Genomic DNA, 22,800 nt, shown 5'->3' with positions numbered 1-22,800 from the left:
AGGTGATCACAATTGGCCACCGAGATCTTGTGATTTAACACCTTGCGACTTCTTCCTTCGGGGCCACGTGAAAGAGAAGGTCTACGCCAACAGCCCAGCGTCGATTCAAGACCTCAAAGATGGGATTCGTGAGGCTATCGAGGACATAAGGCAGCCACTTTGCGATTTGGTTATGGAAAATTTCATGAAAAGGATATGGTCCTGTAGGCGTGGTCGTGGTGGTCATATGACTGATGTTATTTTTCACTATTAACGGCATACCTTCCTCTTTATAATTAAATAAACATTCGTTCATTTATATTAAAAAATTGCATTTTTCTTTGAATATCAAAATAACTCCAAAAATAAACTTAATGCTAGTCTCAGACGAGCACTATTCTCTCATAATATGTGGGCTTGGCTGTTTCACCATGTCGCTCGCCATATATTGCGAATGTGAATGTATGGCAAGAAATATGCTGAAATAGGCCAAGCCTATATTATGAAAGGTTAGCGCTTGTGCGCGCGACTAAACACAATTTCACATTTTCCTCGTAACTATTGATGTGTACCCGAAAATATTCCCCAACCTAATTTAAATCCCCCAAAGTCCGGAATTTATTTATTTTACTAAGAGAGTTATTCTGAATGAGGTTTTCGTTTTTTGATGAAAACTTATTATATTTAAAAAGTTGGTAAGAGAAAAAATCGTGTTTCGATATCTCCAAAAATGAGGAAGTTATGAGCTTTCAAAGTGAACTTGAGTAAAATATTTACAATTGTGTCTTTTGACATCAAACAATACATAATTCAGAACAATTCATAGTGCTGCAGTGCTGCTATGTCATTCATTGTATGTACCTTGACATCACACGCTTATCGGGCGGCCGGAAATATCCACATTTTGACGGCTTATGTCTTCTGTACCATTTGAAATATTCCAATAATTTAAAAAAGTTTTGTCCTCAGCGTTATCAAATTAATGATACATTGGAAATATCATGAAATTTCGTTGTAGAAGATTTCAGTAATTAAAGGAGAATTGAAAACAATACGACCACTGCTTCAAACTTTGGTTAAAGACGTTTCCGAAAACTGTTGTAGTTGAAAACATGTCAGTCATCAATAACCTGACTAAAGGAAATGAAGAAATTAAAGAAGATTACTGAAATATCAGATTTAAAAAATCCTGAGAAATGTATGAAACATGAATTGCTGAGATCGCTGATGAAAATATTTAGTCCGTTATCATTGCCGAGATCGCTGATGAAAATATTTAGTCCGTTATCGTTGCCGAGATCGCTGATGAAAATATTTAGTCCATTATCATTGCTGAGATCACTGATGAAAATATTTAGCCCATTATCATTGCCGAGATCGCTGATGAAAATATTTAGCCCATTATCATTGCCGAGATCGCTGATGAAAATATTTAGCCCAATATCATTGCCGAGATCGCTGATGAAAATATTTAGTCCATTATCATTGTTGAGATCACTGATGAAAATATTTAGTCCATTATCATTGCTGAGATCACTGATGAAAATATTTAGCCCGTTATCATTGCCGAGATCGCTGATGAAAATATTTAGTCCGTTATCATTGTCGAGATCGCTGATGAAAATATTTAGTCCATTATCATTGAAGAGATCGCTGATGAAAATATTTAGTCCTTTATCATTGCTGAGATCGCTAATGAAATTAAGTCCAAATCATTAACCCTTCAGTACATTTATCACATTTGTTCAGTTTGTAATGTTTTTTGTGTATTTCAAATGCGCTATGTACGTTATTTTTTTTTTAATTTTCCATAAAAACAAATACTGTTTTAGAAACTAGATAGAATCATCTTTTCGGTGTATGCATTCAAAATAAACATAAGTATTTCTAAATAATAAAATTTTAATATCAAACGTGAAAAATGTTGTCAAAAACGCTAACCACATTTTTACTTCATTTTTTACTCTAATCATGGAAAAATTGAGAGAACTCGATATTTCGAAAACACATTCGTTTCGTTTGAAGAATTTGTAAGAAAACTGTACCTTCACTTTTATCTCATTCATATAAAAAAAAATTAATAAATAATTGATAAAGTTAAACCGATTGTTACGATAGCGGCGCGAAATATGAATTGTTAATTTTAGCTAATTTTAGTACTTTATTAATGGATTCCAGTATTTTAATGCTACCGATTTTGTTGTCCGGGTTAAATCTTCCCCATAGGAAAAACTAAACCCTTCCACTCACTTTTCCACAAATGATCAGCTAGTCAATCAACACTATGCAAGTGCATTATATAAGTAAAATAAATACAAAACAATACAAGAACAACAACACGTCAACTCACCAGAGATCAAATGGGAAAAAAAATTCACCGACTCCAGATATTTTCATATCAGAGGGTTCGGCTCGGTAGAACTTCTAACAGGGCCTATAAATCCTACTGATCCCTCAACATAAATATTTAAAAAATCTTTTGTTATCCTACATGTATTCAAAATGACCGACTTTTGCATCTTTATATATAATTTTTTTGATAGATCTAATACGCCTAAATTTTTAATTAGAGAGCTAGGTATAATGCCAGTAGCCGAAATAACGAATGGTAATATTTTTATAGTCTGAGAATGCCAAATTATTTTTATTTCATTTCCTAAATCTGTGTATTTTCTTATTTTTTCACTAACAGATTTTTGAATATTACAGGAATTTGGAATAGCGACATCAATGATATAAGTTATTTTTTTAATTTTGTCATGTAAAACTATATCGGGTCTATTATGACTAATCGCTCGGTCTGTTAGTATAGTTTTATCATAATATATTTTATAAAATTCGTTTTCTAAAAATGAATTTGGTTCGTATTCATAATATGGTACTACATTACGGCAGTCAATCAAGTTATGTTTAATTACCAAATTTTGGTGTATTATTTTTAAAACTTGATTGTGCCTAAATGTATACTCGGACGGTGCTAATATAGAACATCCCGATATAATATGTTCTATAGTTTCCGGAAAAGCCAAACATTTTCTACACAAATCATCAATTTGATTTGTATCTTTGATTATATGCTTTCTATAATTTTTAGTATTAATGACTCTATCCTGAATGGCAAGCATAAATCCTTCTATTTCTGCGCTCAACTCTCCAATACTCAACCATTTGTTTGACGAAATTTTGTCAACATACGTTTGGTTGAGATAATTGAGGTGTTTTGCGTGTAATATTTTATTTGAGCAGGAATCTAATAATTCCTGGTTGGGATTTATAAAAATGTTGGCAATAAATAAATTATTATTATTATTATTATTTATTTATTATTATCAGAAAGATTAATTATTATTACAAAGAATTATTATTTCTCTTTCTAACGTAACTTTTTTTAATGTATTTTCGCATGATAGAAAAAAATACTTATAAATAAAATATAGACACCTGGTCATATATGACCCTCAAACGCTGGAGAGGTTAAAATTCTAATTCACTAACTACAAGGTTCCATTTTTTTATCTTTTCATGAAGAAGCAATTAAATTGTCATTCTCTCAATCCCTTACTTCATTGCATACAATCAAAGTGCTTGGAATATTATCTCTTATAAAACACAGTTTTCAAGAGACACTACTTACAGGAATATACTCAACCTAAAAAATACAGTCATATTTTGTCTAGTATTCAACTTAATCCTCCTGTCAGTTATATTTCGAAAAGGAAAAGAGATGATATACATAGCATGTACAAATATATGCCAGAATATGACAGAGTGTATTTTCAAGCAATATTAACCATTAAATACGGTCACCTCGACCGTTCGGGATTCTGAGTTACCTATGTAAGCGTAGTTGTATTTCCCGTGCTTCTATCTACCCCTCGAGCAGTCGCACGGGAGAGAAAGCATGTATCATGCCACTCAAAAGATAACAGGCCATCTTTAGATATCTTCATTTTGTTAACAACTAGCTGACTAAATTATTTTGACGTATCTTGTTGGTGTAACCCGTGTTCACAATGTAAGGGCCCGAAAATATCTACGATAGTGAAAACCATATCAAAATCCGTTGCGTAGTTTAGAAGAATTAAGCGCTTCAAAAAACACTTTTTGAACTGGTGAACATTTGTGGAAGCAGTGATTTGAGGGAGGACCTCCAAACTGCAGATATAACAGTTAGTTATATATAGATAGTACCTAGTACCAACAGTGTGCACGCCAAAAATCGCTCCGCAAATAATATTCATATTAATAGTTTATACATCGAATTTAATAAAAAAGACATTGATAATCGCATAACTGTGTAACAGTAGTAATCTTCTTTACTTTATTCAAATAAAAACGGCATCGTAATATACATTTTTAAGTGATTTAAAATCTGTGAAGTGAGCTTGTTTAGTGTTGTTGCCTGTAATAACCACTCAACATCAGAATACCTGACATTTCTAAGACTCACAGCACTAATATAACAGTATAATCGCAGCTCCCGCTATATCGGCGGTGGCAAAGCGGTTAGAGCGGCAAACGTCACTTGCTTCAAGCGCAGTACCAAGGGAACAGAGTTCGCTCCCCGTCGTAACCTAACGGCTTTTTTTATTGTAAAATAAGTAGATTTAGTACACTAACCTTCTACATAAATTACAACGCCATCTAGGTGCAATACACCAAAAACACATTAAGATGAACAGGCCAAAGAAAACCACAAAAAAGGCGCCATCTAGCGATTCGGACGAAGACTATCACACTAGCAAAATGATGAAATTTATGGAAAAAAAATTTGAGGACTTATCAGAACAGTTAATGAAATCTTTTAACGAACAACTGAAAAAAGAACTCAGAGAACTTAAAAATTCTGGAATTCTGTTGTAATAAAATTGACGAATACGAAGAAAAAAATAAAATCAAAGATAATTTAATTAAACCATTATAACAAGATAATAAGGAAATCAAAATGCAATTGAACAAAATGGAACAATTTCAAAAACAAAATAATATTGAAATACAAGGAGTTCCTTTCAAAGAGAATGAAAACTTACCTAAAATAGTTCACAATATATTGGAAACAATAAAATGCGAAACTGAATTACCTAAAACAACAAACACATATAGAATTAAAAACAGAAACCCATTAAATAAAAATCCAGGGACAGTAGTTTCTTTTCAAAACAAAGAAAGTAAGGACAATATAATAACCCAGAAAAGAAAATATGGTACTTTGTACCCAAAAAAAAAAATTTCTCTGAAGATAATAAAAACATTGTTTACATTAATGAACAATTGTCACAAAATAATAAACACCTCCTATTCCTGGCGAAATCATCAAGACTAGGCTACAAGTTTATCTGGGCAAAAAATGGTAACATAATGATGAGAAAAGATGAATTAGCCCCAATCATCCACATAAGGCAGCCGGAAGACATTCCCTCCGAATAAATAAACAAGTGACCATAATACGAGGCGTATCCAGAAAGTAAGTGTACTGAATTTTTGTAGGTTACAAATCTTTTTATTGAAACAAAAAAATTACATGGTTACCGTAGTACATATGTAAGCTATTTTTCGACATAGTCGCCATTCCTCTCAATGCAGGTGGTGAAGCGAGGGATCAACTTTTTGATGCCTTCCTCGAAGTAGTTTCCCGCCAACACCTTCGTCCACTTTTCCACCTCCTCCTTTACCTCCTCGTCGGTTAAAAACCCTTTTCCACCCATGTACAGCTTCAGGGAGGTAAAGTGATAATAATCTGAAGGTGCTAGGTTAAGGGAATGCGCGGGGTGGTTCAGGATATCCCATTTAAACGAAGCAAGCAGTTCCTTCGTGGCGTTGGCCGTGTGTGGTCTGGCATTGTCGTGCAGCAGGCTGACTCCCTTTGTCAGCATGCCTCTCCTCTTGTTATGAATCGCCTTCCGCAATTTTTTTAGGATCTCACAGTATCTTGCAGAGTTGATGGTCTCCACTTGAGGCAGATATTCAATCAAAATTATGCCTTGACAGTCCCAAAACACGGATGCCACGATTTTCTTGGCTGAAATTGTGGTTTTGAACTTTTTGGTGGAGGGTGAAGAGATGAGAACCGTTTTTAAACTCGCGATACCACTTGTACACACTTGTACAATTCATAGCTTTATCACCATATGCAGTTTTAACCTCATTATAAACCTCAAACGGAGGTTTTTCCTTCCAAACGAGATAACGTATGAGCCGCGTATTTCGCATTTGGCGGGAGATTGGATTGAAATTTTTCACGAAACGTGTTATCGCGTTGACACTTCTCAACATACTGACCTTGAACAGGTCTCGTTGCGGAGGGGAAGAGTCAGTATCGAAAATATAATTCATTCGGTCATGAGAGCCTCAGTACACTTACTTTCTGGATATGCCTCGTACATGTATAAATACTTGATCATTGTTCAAAATGTCTGATGAAAATTTTTTGCATGAAAACTTTATATGTAAAAACACAAGTGAACTAAATAATCATTTTAAAAATGTTAATTTTTCAGTTCTAAATATGAACATACGGAGTTTAAGAAAGCACTTTGATGAACTCTGTGTCCTAATCGAAAGTCTAGATTTTTATATTATTATATTAACAGAGACACAGATGAAAGAGGTAATCCCCTACAACCTGCCCGGATATATAACCATTTCATCTAAATGCAAACATACTGGACACGATGGAATCACGGTATTTATGAATAATTGTCTCATGAAAACTGCTTTCGAGATTTTAGATTTTAAAACAGCAAATGCTATTAAATTAACATTTAACCATAACAATTATAATTATCTGCTAATAGCTATCTATAGATCACCTTCACTAAATGGATCTCTCTTCACTAACGAACTTAATTCACTTTTAAAAATGACTAACTGTGGTGTATGTGTGTAAGGGGGACAGCATGAGAGCGAGACAGCGAGTACGAGACGTATATAAGAGATCGTATGAGCGGGAATGAGCCTCTCAGTCCAGAACCGTGATAGTCTTCTTTCAAATAAATATTATAATACAAGCATTGTTATTATTGAGTATGTAGAGTTAACATACGTTACAGTGGCGCAGCACGGTAGTTCGTAAATTATTAAAAGTTTACGGAGAATCAGATGATTCAAGAAGATTATTCGAATTTTTGGTGATCACAGTATAGTCTGGCGCTTTTGGGCGTTGGATCGCTAAATTTTGAAGGAAGAAGAAGAATAATAAAAGGCTATCAAATTGGAGAATTCACACGCAGCCGAGGCGAGCACGCAGATCGGGCCGGGCAAATTGCGCGGTAAAAACGCAATTTTACACGTGTGTGGGAGCCGACATTGCAACATTTTGTCGAGAGTACACCGTTACACGGGGTACGCAGAAGATCCAGGATCAAGATCGGCATCAAGGGTGAATTGGCCGGAATCCGGGACCGGGGTTCTGTCGCTACAGCGGGAAGGAAGACCTTGGAAGGTGATCGTGTCCGCAGCTGAAGGGAGACGGAGCCAGAAAAGGGTGCTGAGACGTTGGTGATTCACAGGCTCAGGGCAGGGGCTCGGAGCATGTGATGTTTTGAATATCCACAAAAACAAACGATAAATAATAAACGAACGTGCTCAAAAAATTTTTTTTGTTTAGACAACGACGGAAGATTTATGGACAGACAGGCCTGGAGTAAACAGATTCACACGGGACAGGGCGCAGGGACGGAGAGTCGAGTTTTGAACTTGGGTGCATTGACAGCCCCGAGAAATGGATACAAATCAGAAGTGTTGTTTGAAATTACAGTTAATTATTGAATTCAAATGGTATTAGAGAATATTGTGGAATATTGAATTAAAGTGAAAGATTATTGATCCGGTGTTTGTGTGAAGTGAAAGTGGTTCGACTCAGTGGGAAAACAATTAATAATAGTGACAATAATAATTGGATAATTTGTAGAGCGCCGTTTTGTAAAAACCCACCTCAGGGGCGCCAGGTGTTGTGCAATCGCGATTGTGTTATAAAGTTGTGTTGATTTAAACGTGATTTCGTATACAGTTCGAACTAGATTGCTTGTCTTAAAAACATGAAAATAATAAAATAATGATTGCGTTTTTAAAACAGAGTGAATGTACTTAAAGGCAGGAAGTGTTTAATCGGGCTAAGTTATTGATTTGGCGAGATGGCATTCTATCCACGGAGACCGAAAACCAGAGAATCAAATAGATTATTAACTGTGGGTTCGAATCCTAACAGATTAGGGAGGTACAATTTTATTTACAGGAATATTTAATTACCCTTTTATAAGCGTAGGGAGGAGGTCGAAAATTAAAGTGATTTAGCTATATAGTGTAACCAGGTAAGCTTCACGCTGAGAATGAGAGGTGCCTAACTGGGTGAGTTTTTATATTATTTATTAAATTTCAGAGGACCTTTTTAAAAGACGGATACAACCGAGGTACAGGAACTAAGTTTACGACACCTGCCGCCCAAATAATGTTATCATTAACAGGGATGTGCTAGGCGAACCGTCAATCAGCTGTGAGCGAGAGACGAGTCAACGACCTTTTCATATATAGGCCGAGAGGCGCGGAGTACAGTAGGTCAAAGGGGAAGTTTTGCTAGCGTATGCCGTCCCAAATTGAAAGCGATCGGATGCAGCCAGACGGAACAAAATGAAAACTTTTCTTCTGTTATTTGACTTTCTAATTTAATACTTTTTCATCTATTGTTTGACTTTCTAAGTTACGAATTGGGATGCACGAAAACAAATCTAAAGTCGAAAGAGGGAGATGGTAATCTCCGAAATAAAACTACCAACCGAACAACTTTTCTCAACAGGTATCTTTCGAGAGGTAGGCAGCCTCTTTAAATTAAATGCGAAAAATCAAACCAATTATCCGTTTATACCTTACCTGAGAGGATAGGTATTCAGTAGAAGTTACCCATACCTAATACACGAGGATGCTAGTAACCTCATAAAATAAATACTGGAACCAAATATTAAAATACAGACAGTCCTCATCCTAAATTTGGCATTTCGAGTAGACCTTACATATATCTCACATGATAGTTGGCTGAATGGGTAGGCACACAACCTATCGTTAATAAGCAGGCAAAATGTCGACAAGATTGTCGTGTGTTATCTATGTATTGACCTAGAAAGGGATGTAGATCCCCGACGGCGTGGGAGTTACAACGTTTTCTGGAGGTGGCACGTAACTTAGGACCTTACGTGTCACATTTTCGCGACTAGATTCGTGACAAGGGATGTCATGGTTTTCCCCTTCTACACTCAGTAAAGTAGATTTTCCTAGAGGTGTTTGAGATTGGGGCAATTCTGAAATTGGTGATGAGACCTGGTTTTCTTTATTCTGGCGTGAAGGTTGCCGATTTGGAACAAGGGGAGACCCGGCCGGTTGTGATATCCAGACACGCAGATATCGATCGCCTTGCTCAAATTAACATCCATCAGTTTTGTTTGGTAAGAGGAGGAGTCAATCTTAGCTTGAAAAAAATTCATTTCCTTTCCTCTCCTTCCCCTCCCAAAATATATACATGGATGGCGCCGACAACTAACACCATAAACTTATCGTATGTATATCACATATATAAAATCTAACACTTTATTATATTCACATTACCCTACGATAGGTAGAATCGAGTAGCTAGTGGGGGGGGGGGGAGCAGGCGACTTAGAAGATGTGATGTTTTGGACACTCACATAAAATAAACGAAACGAACGTGCTCAAAAAAAAAATTTTGTTTAGACAACGACGGGAGATTTATTGACAGACAGGCCTTAAGTGAACACATTCCACAGGAAGGGATAAAATACAGACAGTCGAGTTTTGAACTTGGGTGGATTGACAGCCCCGAGAAAGGGATACAAATCAGAAGTGTTGTTTGAAATTGTAGTTAATTATTGAATTCAAATGGTATTAGAGAATATTGCGGAATATTGAATTAAAGTGAAAGATTATTGATCCGGTGTTTGTGTGAAGTGAAAGTGGTTCGACTCAGTGGGAAAACAATTAATAATAATGACAATAATAATAATTGGATAATTTGTAGAGCGCCGTTTTGTAAAAACCCACCTCAGGGGCGCCAGGTGTTGTGCAATCGCGATTGTGTTATAAAGTTGTGTTGATTTAAACGTGATTTCGTATACAGTTCGAACTAGATTGCTTGTCTTAAAAACATGAAAATAATAAAAATAATGATTGCGTTTTTAAAATAGAGTGAATGTACTTAAAGGCAGGCAGTGTTTAATCGGGCTAAGTTATTGATTTGGCGAGATGGCATTCTATCCACGGAGACCGAAAACCAGAGAATCAAATAGATTATTAACTGTGGGTTCGAATCCTAACAGATTAGGGAGGTACAATTTTATTTACAGGAATATTTAATTACCCTTTTATAAGCGTAGGGAGGAGGTCGAAAATTAAAGTGATTTAGCTATATAGTGTAACCAGGTAAGTTTCACACGAGGATTTGGAGGTGACTAACAGGGTGAGTTTTTTTTATATTATTTATTAAATTTCAGAGGACCCTTTTAATAATAGGATACAACCGAGGTACAGGAACCGAGTTTGCAACGCCTGCAACCCAAATAATCTTCCCATAAGAAGGGATATGCTAGACGCATTGTCAATCAGCTGTGAGCGAGAGACGAGTCAACGACCTTTTCATATATAGGACAAGACGCAGGTACAGTCAGTCAAAGGGGAAGTTTTGCTAGCGTATGCCGTCCCGAATTGAAAGCGATCGGATGCAACCAGACGGAACAAAATGAAAACTTTTCTTCTGTTATTTGACTTTCTAATTTAATACTTTTCATCTATTATTTGACTTTCTAAGTTACGAATTGGGATGCACAAAAACAAATCTAAAGTCGAAAGAGGGAGATGGTAATCTCCGAAATAAAACTACCAACCGAACAACTTTTCTCAACAGGTACCTTTCGAGAGGTAGGCAGCCTCTTTAAATTAAATGCAAAAAATCAAACCAATTATCCGTTTATACCTTACCTGAGAGGATAGGTATTCAGTAGGAGTTACCCATACCTAATACACGAGGATGCTAGTAACCTCATAAAATAAATACTGGAACCAAATATTAAAATACAGACAGTCCTCATCCTAAATTTGGCATTTCGAGTAGACCTTACATATATCTCACATGATAATTGGCTGAATGGGTAGGCACACAACCTATCGTTAATAAGCAGGCAAAATGTCGACAAGATCGTCGTGTGTTACCTATGTATTGACCTAGAAAGGGATGTAAATCCCCGACGGCGTGGGAGTTACAACGTTTTCTGGAGGTGGCACGTAACTTAGGACCTTGCGTGTCACATTTTCGCGACTAGATTCGTGACAAGGGATGTCATGGTTTTCCCCTTCTACACTCAGTAAAGTAGATTTTCCTGGAGGTGTTTGAGATTGGGGCAATTCTGAAATTGGTGATGAGACCTGGTTTTCTTTATTCTGGCGTGAAGGTTGCCGATTTGGAACAAGGGGAGACCCGGCCGGTTGTGATATCCAGACACGCAGATATCGATCGCCTTGCTCAAATTATCATCCATCAGTTTTGTTTGGTAAGAGGAGGAGTCAATCTTAGCTTGAAAAAAATTCATTTCCTTTCCTCTCCTTCCCCTCCCAAAATATATACATGGATGGCGCCGACAACTAACACCATAGACTTATCGTATGTATATCACATATATAAAATCTAACACTTTATTATATTCACATTACCCTACGATAGGTAGAATCGAGTAGCTAGTGGGGGGGGGGAGCAGGCGACTTAGAAGATAAGGTTTATGAAATGGTTTTAAAACACAGCGGTAATGGATTCAACTCACTCTATCTCAAAAGAACCAAGGGATACCACACATACATGAATAACTAGGTTTCTAAACCGAGAAACAAAAACCCAACACAACGTTCGGTGAAGCCTTTTTATACTGAACCGTCACGTGAAATGAGTACGTTCAAGGTCGTACGTCACGTAGACAAACTAGGATGTACACTCTTGAAGGGGTGTGTAATAAAGAAAAGACGGCAGGGAGGACCTTCCCTCCCCGGATATATATATATATATAACCAAAGCCTTATGGAAAAGTTACCTACGGGACTTAAGGAAAATTATCGTAGAAAGAAGAGAAGGAAAAGTTTGAAGTAAAAAGGGCAGATCATTACATCTGGTGCCGTGACCAGGAGATAGATTTAAAAGCTGGCTTGAGTTCATTACTGTTGTTGAGGGAAAAATGGATTTCATAAACCTTATTAATTCACACTAACAGCAAAAGAAATGGTACCTATCGTCAAAAATGATAACAGAGACATCGTACTTCAAAGGCAAAATAGAATAAACAGACAGACCCGGAAAACATTGAATTCATTGTGACGACAAAAAACATCTAAAATGTTCATAAACAACGAAGCCAAAGGATAAACAAACATCGAAATCGGATTAATTATAACACAAGAATTAGAATAACTGTAAACAATTATTGTTTATTCCAGATCTAAAAGGCAGAGAATGTTTAAGTCATAAATAACACAGACGGACAAAAAACCATCGGATCACAGCCGAGGACACAAAATAAAAACAAATCAACATGGAAATAAATAACACTCGAACATAATACAAATAACGTATTGAGATGAAACAACACTGTTTAAACAATTAACTCAGAGTTTAAAATTCGAAAATAAACAAGTGTGACATGACATATTGAATTTCTACCCATAGAGACACAAAACCACTTGAAAAAGCTGAGGGCGGAAAAAAACTCACCAGTAGAACAAGCCGATACTCACGGGAACCAAAAAATAAACAGATGGTAGGTTGCGAAGAAAAAAACCGAAGAACAGGGGCGCTCAACATTTTGGAAGAATTAAAATAAAATTTAAAATAAAAATAAAAAATAAATACAGAGGTATTCGAGAAACGTAAATTACCTATAGTTATTTCTAATCCCATCGACTAACACGAGGAAGCGAGATTACCCGCTGGGCTTAGAACTAAAGGGAGGCTGTGATGTTTTGGACACTCACATAAAATAAACGAAACGAACGTGCTCAAAAAAAAAATTTTGTTTAGACAACGACGGGAGATTTATTGACAGACAGGCCTTAAGTGAACACATTCCACAGGAAGGGATAAAATACACAGTCGAGTTTTGAACTTGGGTGGATTGACAGCCCCGAGAAAGGGATACAAATCAGAAGTGTTGTTTGAAATTGCAGTTAATTATTGAATTCAAATGGTATTAGAGAATATTGCGGAATATTGAATTAAAGTGAAAGATTATTGATCCGGTGTTTGTGTGAAGTGAAAGTGGTTCGACTCAGTGGGAAAACAATTAATAATAATGACAATAATAATAATTGGATAATTTGTAGAGCGCCGTTTTGTAAAAACCCACCTCAGGGGCGCCAGGTGTTGTGCAATCGCGATTGTGTTATAAAGTTGTGTTGATTTAAACGTGATTTCGTATACAGTTCGAACTAGATTGCTTGTCTTAAAAACATGAAAATAATAAAAATAATGATTGCGTTTTTAAAATAGAGTGAATGTACTTAAAGGCAGGCAGTGTTTAATCGGGCTAAGTTATTGATTTGGCGAGATGGCATTCTATCCACGGAGACCGAAAACCAGAGAATCAAATAGATTATTAACTGTGGGTTTGAATCCTAACAGATTAGGGAGGTACAATTTTATTTACAGGAATATTTAATTACCCTTTTATAAGCGTAGGGAGGAGGTCGAAAATTAAAGTGATTTAGCTATATAGTGTAACCAGGTAAGTTTCACACGAGGATTTGGAGGTGACTAACAGGGTGAGTTTTTTTTATATTATTTATTAAATTTCAGAGGACCCTTTTAATAATAGGATACAACCGAGGTACAGGAACCGAGTTTGCAACGCCTGCAACCCAAATAATCTTCCCATAAGAAGGGATATGCTAGACGCATTGTCAATCAGCTGTGAGCGAGAGACGAGTCAACGACCTTTTCATATATAGGACAAGACGCAGGTACAGTCAGTCAAAGGGGAAGTTTTGCTAGCGTATGCCGTCCCGAATTGAAAGCGATCGGATGCAACCAGACGGAACAAAATGAAAACTTTTCTTCTGTTATTTGACTTTCTAATTTAATACTTTTCATCTATTATTTGACTTTCTAAGTTACGAATTGGGATGCACAAAAACAAATCTAAAGTCGAAAGAGGGAGATGGTAATCTCCGAAATAAAACTACCAACCGAACAACTTTTCTCAACAGGTACCTTTCGAGAGGTAGGCAGCCTCTTTAAATTAAATGCAAAAAATCAAACCAATTATCCGTTTATACCTTACCTGAGAGGATAGGTATTCAGTAGGAGTTACCCATACCTAATACACGAGGATGCTAGTAACCTCATAAAATAAATACTGGAACCAAATATTAAAATACAGACAGTCCTCATCCTAAATTTGGCATTTCGAGTAGACCTTACATATATCTCACATGATAATTGGCTGAATGGGTAGGCACACAACCTATCGTTAATAAGCAGGCAAAATGTCGACAAGATCGTCGTGTGTTACCTATGTATTGACCTAGAAAGGGATGTAAATCCCCGACGGCGTGGGAGTTACAACGTTTTCTGGAGGTGGCACGTAACTTAGGACCTTGCGTGTCACATTTTCGCGACTAGATTCGTGACAAGGGATGTCATGGTTTTCCCCTTCTACACTCAGTAAAGTAGATTTTCCTGGAGGTGTTTGAGATTGGGGCAATTCTGAAATTGGTGATGAGACCTGGTTTTCTTTATTCTGGCGTGAAGGTTGCCGATTTGGAACAAGGGGAGACCCGGCCGGTTGTGATATCCAGACACGCAGATATCGATCGCCTTGCTCAAATTATCATCCATCAGTTTTGTTTGGTAAGAGGAGGAGTCAATCTTAGCTTGAAAAAAATTCATTTCCTTTCCTCTCCTTCCCCTCCCAAAATATATACATGGATGGCGCCGACAACTAACACCATAGACTTATCGTATGTATATCACATATATAAAATCTAACACTTTATTATATTCACATTACCCTACGATAGGTAGAATCGAGTAGCTAGTGGGGGGGGGGGGAGCAGGCGACTTAGAAGATAAGGTTTATGAAATGGTTTTAAAACACAGCGGTAATGGATTCAACTCACTCTATCTCAAAAGAACCAAGGGATACCACACATACATGAATAACTAGGTTTCTAAACCGAGAAACAAAAACCCAACACAACGTTCGGTGAAGCCTTTTTATACTGAACCGTCACGTGAAATGAGTACGTTCAAGGTCGTACGTCACGTAGACAAACTAGGATGTACACTCTTGAAGGGGTGTGTAATAAAGAAAAGACGGCAGGGAGGACCTTCCCTCCCCGGATATATATATATATAACCAAAGCCTTATGGAAAAGTTACCTACGGGACTTAAGGAAAATTATCGTAGAAAGAAGAGAAGGAAAAGTTTGAAGTAAAAGGGCAGATCATTACAAAGATAAGGTTTATAAAATGGTTTTAAAACACAGCGGTAATGGATTCAACTCACTCTATCTGAAAAGAACCAAGGGATACCACACATACATAAATAACTAGGTTTCTAAACCGAGAAACAAAAAACCAACACAACGTTCGGTGAAGCCTTTTTATACTGAACCGTCACGTGAAATGAGTACGTTCAAGGTCGTACGTCACGTAGACAAACTAGGATGTACACTCTTGAAGGGGTGTGTAATAAAGAAAAGACGGCAGGGAGGACCTTCCCTCCCCGGATATATATATAACCAAAGCCTTATGGAAAAGTTTGAAGTAGAAAGGGCAGATCATTACAAGCATAACCTCTGGAAGGGCTGAGATACGTATATTTTATTCAACTTGTTTCAGTTCTTCTCCCAATGGAGGCGATTTGTAAGAATTTGGGGACGTTCTGTTACAGAACGGGAGACTGGTCATTGTTCAGGGAACGATTGGATCAGGCCCTCATTTTAAATGATGATAAGTTGTTGTCACCAGAACGCAAAAGAGCATTTTTGCTGAGTTGCCTCACGGAAGAAACTTTCTCTCTATTATGTGATTTATGTTTTCCAAATAAGGTTTCTGTTTGTTCTTTTGAAGATTTATGTAAATTATTTGATTCACATTGCAAACCAGTTAAAAATATTTTTGAGTCTCGTGAATTATTTTATAAATGTAAACAGTTTCCTAGCGAATCCGTTAAAGATTACGCGGCTAGATTGAGAGGGTTAAGTTTATCTTGTAATTTTGAGCTGAGATTGGAACCATGTTTAACCATGTTCGTTATTGGGATTTTTAATGAAAAATTGAAACACAAGCTATTCGTAGAGGCAATCAATACTTCTTTTACGGATTGCATTAATCTAGCGGCGACGTGGGAACATGTTGTGGCTTTTAAAAAAGTAAATCCGAATTTAAATGTTGTTCATAAGGAAAGCGAGTATTTCCATAAATCCAGGAAAGATAGTCCTTCCAGGAATAAAAATTCAATGCGGAGTAAATCACCGGTTAATGGTACGTTAAAAACTTGTTTTTTGTGTGGAAAAAAAAATCATTTGCAAAGAGATTGCTGGAAAAAATTTTTGTGTAATCATTGTAACAAATTGGGTCATCCTAGTAATTTGTGTAAATACAATAAAAATTATGTAGGTACTAAAAATAAACGGTTGAATTCGGTGTTCGTGGTTAATAATAATGTGGGGCCGGAACCCACATATATAGATTTGTTAATTGGTAACATAATATTGCCGGCGTTGGTAGATACGGGAGCTGCGATAAACGCGATACCATATGAAGTGTATTTAAGATATTTTGTTTCTTACGATTTAGAAAAGTATAATGTTCATTTGTCAGGGTATGACGGAACGCAGTTAAATGTTTTAGGTAAAGTGAATTTAGAGGTGTCATTTTTAGGTAAAAGTGCGAAAATACAGTTCGTAATAATTAAAAATGGTAATTCTACAATAGTTGGTAGAGATTTTTTACAAGTTTTCGGTATCGGATTAAGTGGAATAAATTCTGTAAAATTCAGTGAGATTAATTGTGATAATCATCTTGTTTTTCGTGAAAGTTTAAAGAAGAAATATGCTCATGTTTTTTCAGAAAAATCGGGTAGGCTTAAAAATTATGAGGCAAACATTGAAGTTAATTCGGACTTTAGGCCAAAGTTTGTAAATCCGAGGCCATTACCTTTTAGTTTACGTGAGAAAGTAGAGATAGAGTTACAGAGAATGTTGCATGAAGACATTATTGAAAAGGTAGAAATAAGCGATATTGCAAGCCCGATTGTTGTTGTAAAAAAGAAAGACGCTTCAATTAGGATTTGTACTGATTTCAAAACAACATTGAATCCTATGTTAGCGAAGTTGAAATACCCACTACCTCGTATTGACGATTTAATTTCATCTCTGAATGGTGCAAAATATTTTGCTAAGATAGACTTACGAAATGCATTTGGACAAATTTCATTGAACGAAAAGTCTAGAAAATTATGTGTGATTAGTACGCATATAGGTTTATTTGCATATAAAGTATTGCCTTTTGGCTTAAGCACGAGTCCGGCCATCTTTATGCAAGTCATTACGGCGATAGTTGGTGGACTTAGGAACGTTCGTGTATTTTTAGATGATCTACTTTTATTTGGGAATTCTAAAGAGGAATTATTTTCTATTTGTGAAGCAGTACTTAGCAAGTTAAGTGATTGCGGATTAACTATTAATGAAAATAAGTGTTCTTTTCTAGAAACAGAGATAGAATATTTAGGTTATAGAATTTCGCAGAAAGGAGTTATGCCTTTAGAAAATAAAATATATGCTATTACCCAAATGAGTGTACCGAAAAATGTTTCGGAACTTAGAAGTTTGCTGGGAGTTATTTCCTACTATAGGTCTTTTATACAGAATGTGTCAGGTATTTTGTCTCCTTTATACCAATTGTTGAAAAAAGGGATAGAATTTGTATGGTCTCAGGAATGCAATATTGCGTTTGAGCAAGTTAAGAAACTGCTGACGTCAGACAATATTTTGGTGCATTTTGACCCACAATTACCTATCAAGCTAATTACAGACGCGAGTGATATAGGTATATCTGCTATTATATGTCACGTATATGAGAATGGCATGGAAAGACCGATTGCATTCGCTAGCCGTTTATTGTCAAAAACGGAATTGAGGTATTCCATTCTAGATAAGGAAGCGTGTGCAATAATATTTGGATTAAAAAAATTCTTTCAATATTTATATGGTAATAAATTCGTTCTAACTTGTGATAATAAAGCTTTGGTACATATTTTGAACACTGAAAAACAAGTGCCAATACTAGCGGCAAATAGGCTACAGCGCTATGCGTTGATTTTACAAACATTTGACTATAATATAGAATATGTCAAGTCGGGTGAGAACAAAGCGGATTTCTTATCTAGATTGCCGGTTAATAGTAATAATAATTTAAGTGATTGTATCGACGAGGTCGACGGTAGCGAATATTTCTTAAATTATATTGGTAGTCTGAACGTTGATAAGATTGAATCGGATTTTTTAAATATAATTGAGGCGGAAACGACAATTTCAAAAGAAACGATGAAGCAGTTTTCGATTAAAGATGTAAACATAGCAAGCATTACTGGGTTCGTAATCAATGGTTGGCCGGATAAAAAGTTTTTAAAGGATGACTTGTTAAAATTCTGGTATTTTAGAAATAAATTATCGACTTATGACTCGTGTTTATTTTATAATAATAAATTTGTGGTTCCGAGGGAATTAAGGGAAATCATATTGAATTTCATACATCAATCGCATTTAGGTATTGTTAAATCTAAAAATCTTGCTCGAAATTATTTTTTTTGGTTAGGGATGAACTCAGAGGTAGAAGCAACTGTGAAGCAGTGCGTTCGATGCTTGGAGTGTTTACCCACTCCATGTAAAGTTGAGTTACAGCCGTGGCCAATCAGTGGATTAATATGGAATAGATTGCATATTGATTTCATGGGACCTTTTGGTGGTTACAATTTTTTGATAATCGTTGATGCAACTACAAAATGGATAGACTGTCACATCGTAAATAAAGTAGATTCGTTTTGTACAATAAAAGTTTTGAAAAGATTATTTTCTAATTTCGGAATTCCGGAGCAGATAGTAAGTGACAATGGTACAGCGTTCACTTCAACAGTTTTTAAGGAATTTTGTCATAATTTTAATATTAAATCGTTGACATCTCCTGTCAACCATCCAGCTTCTAACGGACTTGCCGAAAATGGGGTTGGAACGGTAAAGAATTTAAAAAAAAAATTATGATAAATAATAAATTGCCTGCTGATTTTGAGGATAAACTTTTAACATTTTTGGTTGATATTAGGAATACGCCTTCTATGTCTACGGGGATTGAACCTAGTAAATTAATTTTGGGAAGGAAAATTAGATCAATTTTTAATACAATCATTCCAATATTAGATAATGTTGAAGGTCAAGGTTTTAAAGGGATTGATAACACGATTAAAGATAAGATGTTATTGAGTCAGCAAAAACAAAAAAGTATTATAGAGGAAAAAAAAATAAAAAGTACTTTGATGTTGGATCTAAAGTTTTAACCAGGGATTTGAGAAGTGATAAAAACAAATGGATTTTAGGAGAAATTTATAAAAGATTGGGGAATAGGGTTTATTTAGTAAAAATTATGTCTACAGGACAAGTGTGGAAACGCCACCATGATCAAATTTCAGAGAGGAAGGTTAGGTGGGGGGAGAGTGACAGGTCTGATGATTTGCTGGACCTGGGTCCACTCTCGGACGTGGACATGACCAAGTTTCCTAATTCCTCTGATTTTTGCAGGTCACCTACACCATGGGAGGGGAGGTTACGCCCTCGAGGACAACGCCCATGCTACACCGAATGAAGAGTCAAGAACATACATAATTACATATAAATTGGAAATTAAATACATAATGGAAATAATTAAATATATTTGGCTTATATAAATTTGTAAAAATAAAAAGATGTAATTATGATTTAAGTGTGGGGGTGTGGTGTATGTGTGTAAGGGGGACAGCATGAGAGCGAGACAGCGAGTACGAGACGTATATAAGAGATCGTATGAGCGGGAATGAGCCTCTCAGTCCAGAACCGTGATAGTCTTCTTTCAAATAAATATTATAATACAAGCATTGTTATTATTGAGTATGTAGAGTTAACATACGAGAAATAACTTCAACTTTGCAATATTAACCGGTGATATCAATATAAATATAAATGAAAATAACAAAAGAACAAACTGTATAAATGAGTACTTGGATTGTTTGTCGTGTTCTGGATATCAGTCTTACATGACGGCCGGCATAGTCCAGTGGTAACGCATTGGACTGCCATTCCGAAGGTCGCGGGTTCGAACCCGGCGTGCGCAAATAAATTTTATTTGATTAATTTGTGTTATTTCACAATTAATTAATTAAAATAATATATAGTATATTTGCGGCACGTTCCAGAGTGGAAGATACTACCAGTATCGCCCTGGTGTAAGACCACCATTCAGAATTGAAATGTTGCTCCAAATGGCTTTAGCCGTGTTTAGTGACTAGATCTGAATAGCCAGGTACTTCCCCACCTTCCTCTTTCCCTTCCCCACTTACCTTCGACCAATTTACACTTACCAATTGGGGATACCATAGTCTCACTGGCTCCAGACGGGAGCAGTTGGGACTCTTGTGAGGTATTCACTATAAAAAAAAAATAAAAAAAACATAAACTCACCAACTAGAGAAAATCTGAATAACTCCACGACTCTAGATCACATATTTGTTAAATCACACAAACACTTTAAAACAACATCTTCAACTCTAATAACAAACATTACTGATCATTACCCAACATTTTACAGACACAACATCTTAACTGCAAATTCAAAAGAAAATTCTGAAACAGTTGAAAAAAATAATATTAATTACCTCACATTAAATAATCTACTACTTTTGGAAAATTGGGACCAAATTCTATCAATATCAAACCCACATTCAGCATTAGAATCGTTTTATAAAACTCTCCAAGAATATATTTCAAAAAGTACAAATAAAATTGTTATATCTAAGAAAAGAAAAAAAATTAAACCTTGGATAACTGTAGGAATAATAGTCTCCATTAGGGCCCGTTCCCACTTCCGTTTTAAAAACGGAGGCGGGTCCCGTTTTAAAAACGGATGCCCTAGTGGCTGTAGTGGATGTATGGAGCTGTTCACACTTGTCCGACACGATTTGAAAACGGATCCGACATTTTTTGTCGGATGGATTGCCAGCGCAGCGCGTCCGTTTTCATCGCTCATAGTGTTGTATGGAGCTGTTCACACTTGTCGTCCAGTCGTTCCGGCAGAGTCCCCGCCAAACCCCGACCCCTCCCCGCCCGCTCCCTGTCGCAAGGAAGCAGGCACGCTGCGTGCTTGTATTTCGTTATTTTGTTAAGTAAATAAATCAAAACTACAATAATGGATAAGGAAATAAATCCCGAAAATTTAATACCACTGCTCGAAGAAAGAGTATAGTAATATTTTATTTTTAACTAAATAAAAACGAAACACTTGGTGTACACAACTTTTGTATATCAAAATTTATATTTTAATTTTTTAAAGCTTACTTTTTTTTTAAATTTTAAAGCTTTCATGGGATGCACGATGCACGGAAGAGCGTATTAGTTTAATAAACACATAATAAAAAATATTTGAGTTGTTATTGTTTTCTTACTTTAAAATATCGATAGCCTTTCTTCCGGACAAATGCACTCTCTCAATTTTGTATTTTGATATTTTAAGCTCTCTGAAACTCATTCCAGTAGATGGTTAAAGGAAATGATAGACATTCTCTTAAGCCATTAAGCGCCCTTGAGGTGATTTTCTCACGGTGAAAACGGCGCTATATATAAATAATCCAATCATTATTATTCTAAAATAATTAAAGAACTTTAGTTCATCACTTCTCAACTCACCAATTAACACTTGGAAAATTCCTACAGAAAATCATTCGGCTATGATTGGGTGTACCCAAAATATTTTTTTTACTTTTTTCCTTCTTTTTAATAAGTACCACATGACAACAAGAGCTTCATCGTCGTCCATTGCGCACCATTACTGAAGAATGAGCAAGTAACATGTTTTTGTTGAATCGACAATTTTTTTTTGTAGAGTATGGTCCGTTTTTAAAACGGAAGTGTGAACAGGGCCATTGGTCATCCGTTTTTAAAACGGGACCCGCCTCCGATTTGAAAACGGAAGTGGGAACGGGCCCTTAAACAAAGAGATAAACTATACAGAGATGCTAAATTATCAAAGAGCCTATCAAAAAAACAATGTCAGAACAATCTCCTTCATGAAAACGAAATATTTACTGTATAGAAATTTACTAAATAGGTTAATAAGAAGTTGTAAAAAAATACTATGGTGAACAAATTGATAATGCAAATAATGATACCAAAAAAACGTGGAATATTATTAGCGAAATAACGAATAAAAAAAGAATAGCATCAACTGAAGTGAAGGAGATTAAAATAAATAACAATATTTTAACTGACAAATCTGACATTGCAAATAACTTTAACAACTTCTTCACAAATGTAGTAGACCAAGTACTTGAATCATCCAGTAAGATTGCTAATACAGCTGTTTCTAATATATATTAATGATTTATGTAATGTTGTAATCCCTGGTAAAATTGTATCTTACGCTGATGATACAGCAATAATAGTAAATGGAAAATCCTGGCCTGAAACTTTTTTAAATGTAACAAAATGTATTTCATATGTCTTATCATAGCTAACTTGTAATAGACTTTTCTTAAA

Source organism: Hesperophylax consimilis, chromosome 21 (genome assembly GCF_061612785.1).
Source record: "Hesperophylax consimilis isolate HC1 chromosome 21, BYU_Hcon_1.0, whole genome shotgun sequence".
NCBI lineage: Eukaryota > Metazoa > Arthropoda > Insecta > Trichoptera > Limnephilidae > Hesperophylax > Hesperophylax consimilis.
The sequence above is the reverse complement of the archived record's forward strand: the minus strand, read 5'-3'. Positions refer to the sequence as shown.